This window comes from Mobula birostris, chromosome 28 (assembly GCF_030028105.1).
Source record: "Mobula birostris isolate sMobBir1 chromosome 28, sMobBir1.hap1, whole genome shotgun sequence".
In the NCBI taxonomy this organism is placed as follows: domain Eukaryota; kingdom Metazoa; phylum Chordata; class Chondrichthyes; order Myliobatiformes; family Myliobatidae; genus Mobula; species Mobula birostris.
In genome coordinates, this window is record NC_092397.1 from 38,961,729 (window position 1) to 38,967,728 (window position 6,000).

Genomic DNA, 6,000 nt, shown 5'->3' on the forward strand with positions numbered 1-6,000 from the left:
CAGGAACAGTTATTACCCTCAACCATCAGGCTCCTGAACCAGTGAGGATAACCTCAACTCTGAACTGATTCCATCAGGAAGGAGACAGGAGCCTCAGGTCCCACACCACCAGGTTCAGGAACAGTTATTACCCTCAACCATCAGGCTCCCGAACCAGTGAGGATAACCTCAACTCTGAACTGATTCCATCGGGAAGGAGGTACAGGAGCCTCAGGTCCCACACCACCAGGTTCAGGAACAGTTATTACCCCTCAACCATCAGGCTCCTGAACCAGTGAGGATAACCTCAGCTCTGAACTGATTCCAATGGGAAGGAGATACAGGAGCCTCAGGTCCCACACCACCAGGTTCAGGAACAGTTATTACCCCTCAACCATCAGGCTCCTGAACCAGTGAGGATAACCTCAGCTCTGAACTGATTCCAATGGGAAGGAGATACAGGAGCCTCAGGTTCCACACCACCAGGTTCAGGAACAGTTATTACCCCTCAACCATCAGGCTCCTGAACCAGAGGGGATAACCTCAACTCTGAACTGATTCCATCGGGAAGGAGGTACAGGAGCCTCAGGTCCCACACCACCAGGTTCAGGAATAGTTATTACCCTCAACCATCAGGCTCCTGAACCAGTGAGGATAACCTCAACTCTGAACTGATTCCATCAGGAAGGAGACAGGAGCCTCAGGTCCCACACCACCAGGTTCAGGAACAGTTATTACCCTCAACCATCAGGCTCCCGAACCAGTGAGGATAACCTCAACTCTGAACTGATTCCATCGGGAAGGAGGTACAGGAGCCTCAGGTTCCACACCACCAGGTTCAGGAACAGTTATTACCCCTCAACCATCAGGCTCCTGAACCAGAGGGGATAACCTCAACTCTGAACTGATTCCATCGGGAAGGAGGTACAGGAGCCTCAGGTCCCACACCACCAGGTTCAGGAATAGTTATTACCCTCAACCATCAGGCTCCTGAACCAGTGAGGATAACCTCAACTCTGAACTGATTCCATCAGGAAGGAGACAGGAGCCTCAGGTCCCACACCACCAGGTTCAGGAACAGTTATTACCCTCAACCATCAGGCTCCTGAACCAGTGAGGACAACCTCAACTCTGAACTGATTCCAATGGGAAGGAGATACAGGAGCCTCAGGTCCCACACCACCAGGTTCAGGAACAGTTATTACCCTCAACCATCAGGCTCCTGAACCAGTGAGGATAACCTCAACTCTAAACTGATTCCATCGGGAAGGAGGTACAGGAGCCTCAGGTCCCACACCACCAGGTTCAGGAACAGTTATTACCCCTCAACCATCAGGCTCCTGACCAGAGGGGATAACCTCAACTCTGAACTGATTCCATCGGGAAGGAGGTACAGAAGCCTCAGGTCCCACTCCACCAGGTTCAGGAACAGTTATTACCCTCAACCATCAGGCTCCTGAACCAGTGAGGATAACCTCAACTCTGAACTGATTCCATCAGGAAGGAGACAGGAGCCTCAGGTCCCACACCACCAGGTTCAGGAACAGTTATTACCCTCAACCATCAGGCTCCCGAACCAGTGAGGATAACCTCAACTCTGAACTGATTCCATCGGGAAGGAGGTACAGGAGCCTCAGGTCCCACACCACCAGGTTCAGGAACAGTTATTACCCCTCAACCATCAGGCTCCTGAACCAGTGAGGATAACCTCAGCTCTGAACTGATTCCAATGGGAAGGAGATACAGGAGCCTCAGGTCCCACACCACCAGGTTCAGGAACAGTTATTACCCCTCAACCATCAGGCTCCTGAACCAGTGAGGATAACCTCAGCTCTGAACTGATTCCAATGGGAAGGAGATACAGGAGCCTCAGGTTCCACACCACCAGGTTCAGGAACAGTTATTACCCCTCAACCATCAGGCTCCTGAACCAGAGGGGATAACCTCAACTCTGAACTGATTCCATCGGGAAGGAGGTACAGGAGCCTCAGGTCCCACACCACCAGATTCAGGAATAGTTATTACCCTCAACCATCAGGCTCCTGAACCAGTGAGGATAACCTCAACTCTGAACTGATTCCATCAGGAAGGAGACAGGAGCCTCAGGTCCCACACCACCAGGTTCAGGAACAGTTATTACCCTCAACCATCAGGCTCCCGAACCAGTGAGGATAACCTCAACTCTGAACTGATTCCATCGGGAAGGAGGTACAGGAGCCTCAGGTTCCACACCACCAGGTTCAGGAACAGTTATTACCCCTCAACCATCAGGCTCCTGAACCAGAGGGGATAACCTCAACTCTGAACTGATTCCATCGGGAAGGAGGTACAGGAGCCTCAGGTCCCACACCACCAGGTTCAGGAACAGTTATTACCCTCAACCATCAGGCTCCTGAACCAGTGAGGACAACCTCAACTCTGAACTAATTCCAATGGGAAGGAGGTACAGGAGCCTCAGGTCCCACACCACCAGGTTCAGGAATAGTTATTACCCCTCAACCATCAGGCTCCTGAACCAGAGGGGATAACTTCACTCACCGTCAGTCAACTTCACTTGCCCCTTCTCTGAATTGTTCCCACACCCTATGGACTGACTTTCAAGGACTCTTCATCTCATGTTCTCAATAATTAATGCTTATTTATTATTATTATGTGTTTCTTTTTGTATTTGTACAGTTTGCTGTCTGTACGCTGGTTGATCGCCAAAGTTGGTGCGGTCTTTCATCGATTCTGTTATACTTATTGAGAATGCCCACAAGAAAATGAATCTCAGGGCTGTATATGATGACATATATGTACTTTGATCACAAGACCACAAGACAAAGGAGCAGAAGCAGGCCATTCGGCCCATCGAGTCTGCTCTGCTACTCCCCCATGAGCTAAACTATTCTCCCATCTAGTTCCAATTTCCAGCTTTTTCCCCATATCCCTTGATACCCTGACTAATTAGATACCTGTCAATCTCCTCCTTAAGTACCCTCAATGATCGGGCCTGCACAGCTGTATGTGGCCACGAATTCCACAAATCCACAAACTTCCGCTAAAAAAATTTCTCCTCATCTCTGTTTTAAATGGGTACCCTCTAATTCTAAGACTGTGGTCTCTTGTCCTGGACTCACCCAAGGGAAACAGCCTTTCCACATCTACTCTGTCCAACCCTTTCAACATTCGAAATGTTTCTGTGAGATCCCCTCTCATTCTTCTATACGCTAATGAATACAATCCAAGAGCTGACAAACGCTCCTCATATGTTAGCCCCTGCATTCCAGGAATCATCCTCGTAAATCTTCTCTGAACTCTCTCCAACATCAGTACATCCCTTCTAAGATAGGGAGCCCAAAACTGCACACAGTATTCCAAATGAGGTCTCACTAGTGCCCCATAGAGCCTCATCAACACCTCCTGACTCTTATACACTATTCCTCTTGAAATGAATGCCAACATAGCATTCGCTTTCCTTACTGCCGATCCAACTTGGTGGTTAACCTTTTGGGTATCCTGCACGAGGACCCCCAAGTCCCTCTGAACTTCCGATTTTTGAATTTTCTCCCCATCTAAATAATAATCTGCCCGATTATTTCTTCTGCCAAACTGTACAACTGTACATTTCTCAACATTGTATCTCATCTGCCATTTCTTTGCCCACTCTCCTAAACTGACCAAGTCTCTCTGCAACCTTTCCGTTTCTTCAACACTTCCTGCTCCTCCACCTATCTTGGTGTCGTCCGCAAACTTAGCCACAAGAACATTTAATCCATAACCTAAATCATCGATAATAAATTTACTTTGAGCTTTGGAAGGTAGAAGGGAGATACTAGTATAAAGAGGTGATCAATGGATCCAGGCGAGGGGGAGTGATGAGGGAGGGATTGGAGTAGGAATGATTTTAGAAGCTGGTAGGGGGAAGTGACAAGGGACAAGGGGCTGAAGATGATGGAATCTGATCGGAGAGAGCGGGGAACACGGAGGGGAAGTGATGGGAGCTGTGTGCGGGTGACGGGGGAGGTAGGTTGATTGGGTCAGGTCGATCTGGAGGAGAGAGAAAAGAAGAGTTAGAGATGGGGGGAGGCAGAGTTACTGAAGGTTGACAGGAAGTGTTCATGGGTTCAATGTCCATTCAGAAATCCGATGGCAGAGGGGAAGAAGCTGTTCCTGAATCGTTGAGTGTGTGTGTCTTCAGGCTCCTGTACCTCCTCCCTGATGGTAGCAATGAGAAGAGGGCCTGTCCTGAGTGACGGGGGTCCTTAATGACGGATGCTGCCTTTTTGAGGCATCGCTCCTTGAAGACATCCTGGATGCTGGGGAGGCTGGTGCCCATGATGGAGCTGACTGAGTTTACAACTCTCTGCAGCTTATTTCGATCCTGTGCAGTGTCCCCCTCCTCCTCATACCAGACGGTGATGCAGTCAATCAGAATGCTCTCCACGGCACATCTGTAGAAATTTGTGAGAGTCTTTTTTGTCAGACCAACTCTCCTCAAACTCCTAATGAAATATAGCCACTGCCGTGCTGTTCTGCATCGACATGTTGGGTCCAGGATAGATCCCCTGAGATGTTGACACCTGTTATATTTTAAATATTAAATAATATAGGGGACTGTGCCAAAGCCTGAAGCACGCACCGAACCATAACAGCATCTGCGTCACCATGGTGCCTTGTTCTGCCTGGTCCCAGTGGGCCATAGGCCTCACACCCCTCCCAGCCATGTAACTATCCAGACTTCTCTTAAACGTTGAAATCAAAAATCACATCCACAACTTGCACTGGGAGCTCACTCCACACTCACCCCCACCTGAGTGAAGAAGTTCAGCCTCTCGTTCCCCTTAAAATATTTCACCTTTCACCCTTAACCCATGACCTCTAGTTCTAGTCCCGTCCAAGCTCAGTGGAAAAAGCCAGCTTGTGTTTTCCCTGTCTATACCCCTCAGAATTTTGTATACAGTACTGTGCAAAAGTCTTAAGCACATGTAAAAAAAAAGTTCTGTGAAGTGAAGATGCTTTCAAAAATAATGAAATGAAAAGTTTCTAAATATCAAAAAAATTGCTGTAAAGAGCAGGAAGCAGTAAAAACTAAATCAAGTTAATATTTGGTGTGACCACCTTTGCCTTTAAAACTGCATCAATTCTCTTAGATACACTATCGTGCAGTTTCACAAGAAAATGGGCTGGTAGGTTGTTCCAAGCATCTTGGAGAACTTGCCACAGTTCTCCTGCAGACTTCTGCTCTCTCACTCGCTTCTGCCTTTCCGGTGATCCCAGATAGCCTCGACGATGTTGAGGTCAGGGCTCTGTAGAAGCCGAATAAAAAAATCTAGGGTCCCAAGACTTTTGCACGGTATTGTATCTCTATCAAATCGCCCCTCATTCTCCGATGCTCCAGGGAATTCAGTTTTTGCCCTTTCCCTATAACTCAGATCCTCAAGTCCTGACAACATCCTTCTCAGTTTTCTTTCAATGCTATTGAGTGGAGGCTCACCTCTGCTTTCTGAGGAGGCTGAAGAGAGCTGAACTTTGCACATCTGTACTCACATCGTTCTACAGACACAGCAGAGAGCATCCTGACATGCTGCATCGCTGCAGGGTACGGAAGCTGCTCTGGGACGGACAGGACAGCTCTGCAACAGGTAGTCAAAGCTGCCCAACGTGTCACTGGCACCAGCCTACCCACCATCACAGACATAGACACAGGAAGGTGCCGGGAAAGGCCCAACAACATCGTGAAGGATCCCACCCACCCTGCTCATGGACGGTTTGTCCCACTCCCATCGGGGAGGAGGCTACGTAGCATCCACGCCAGGACCACCAGACTCAAAACAGTGACTTTCCCAAGCAGGAAGGCTGATCAACACCTCCACCCGCTAACCCACCCCTCCACACCCCCAGTCACCACTACTTTATTATTTCCTGTCAATCACTTTATGTACAGACACTCCTGTGTCTGGTGTCACTTTATGGACGTACAATCAATCTGTGTACATAAGCTCTCTTATGTATTTATATTTATTGCATTCTTTATCTTAT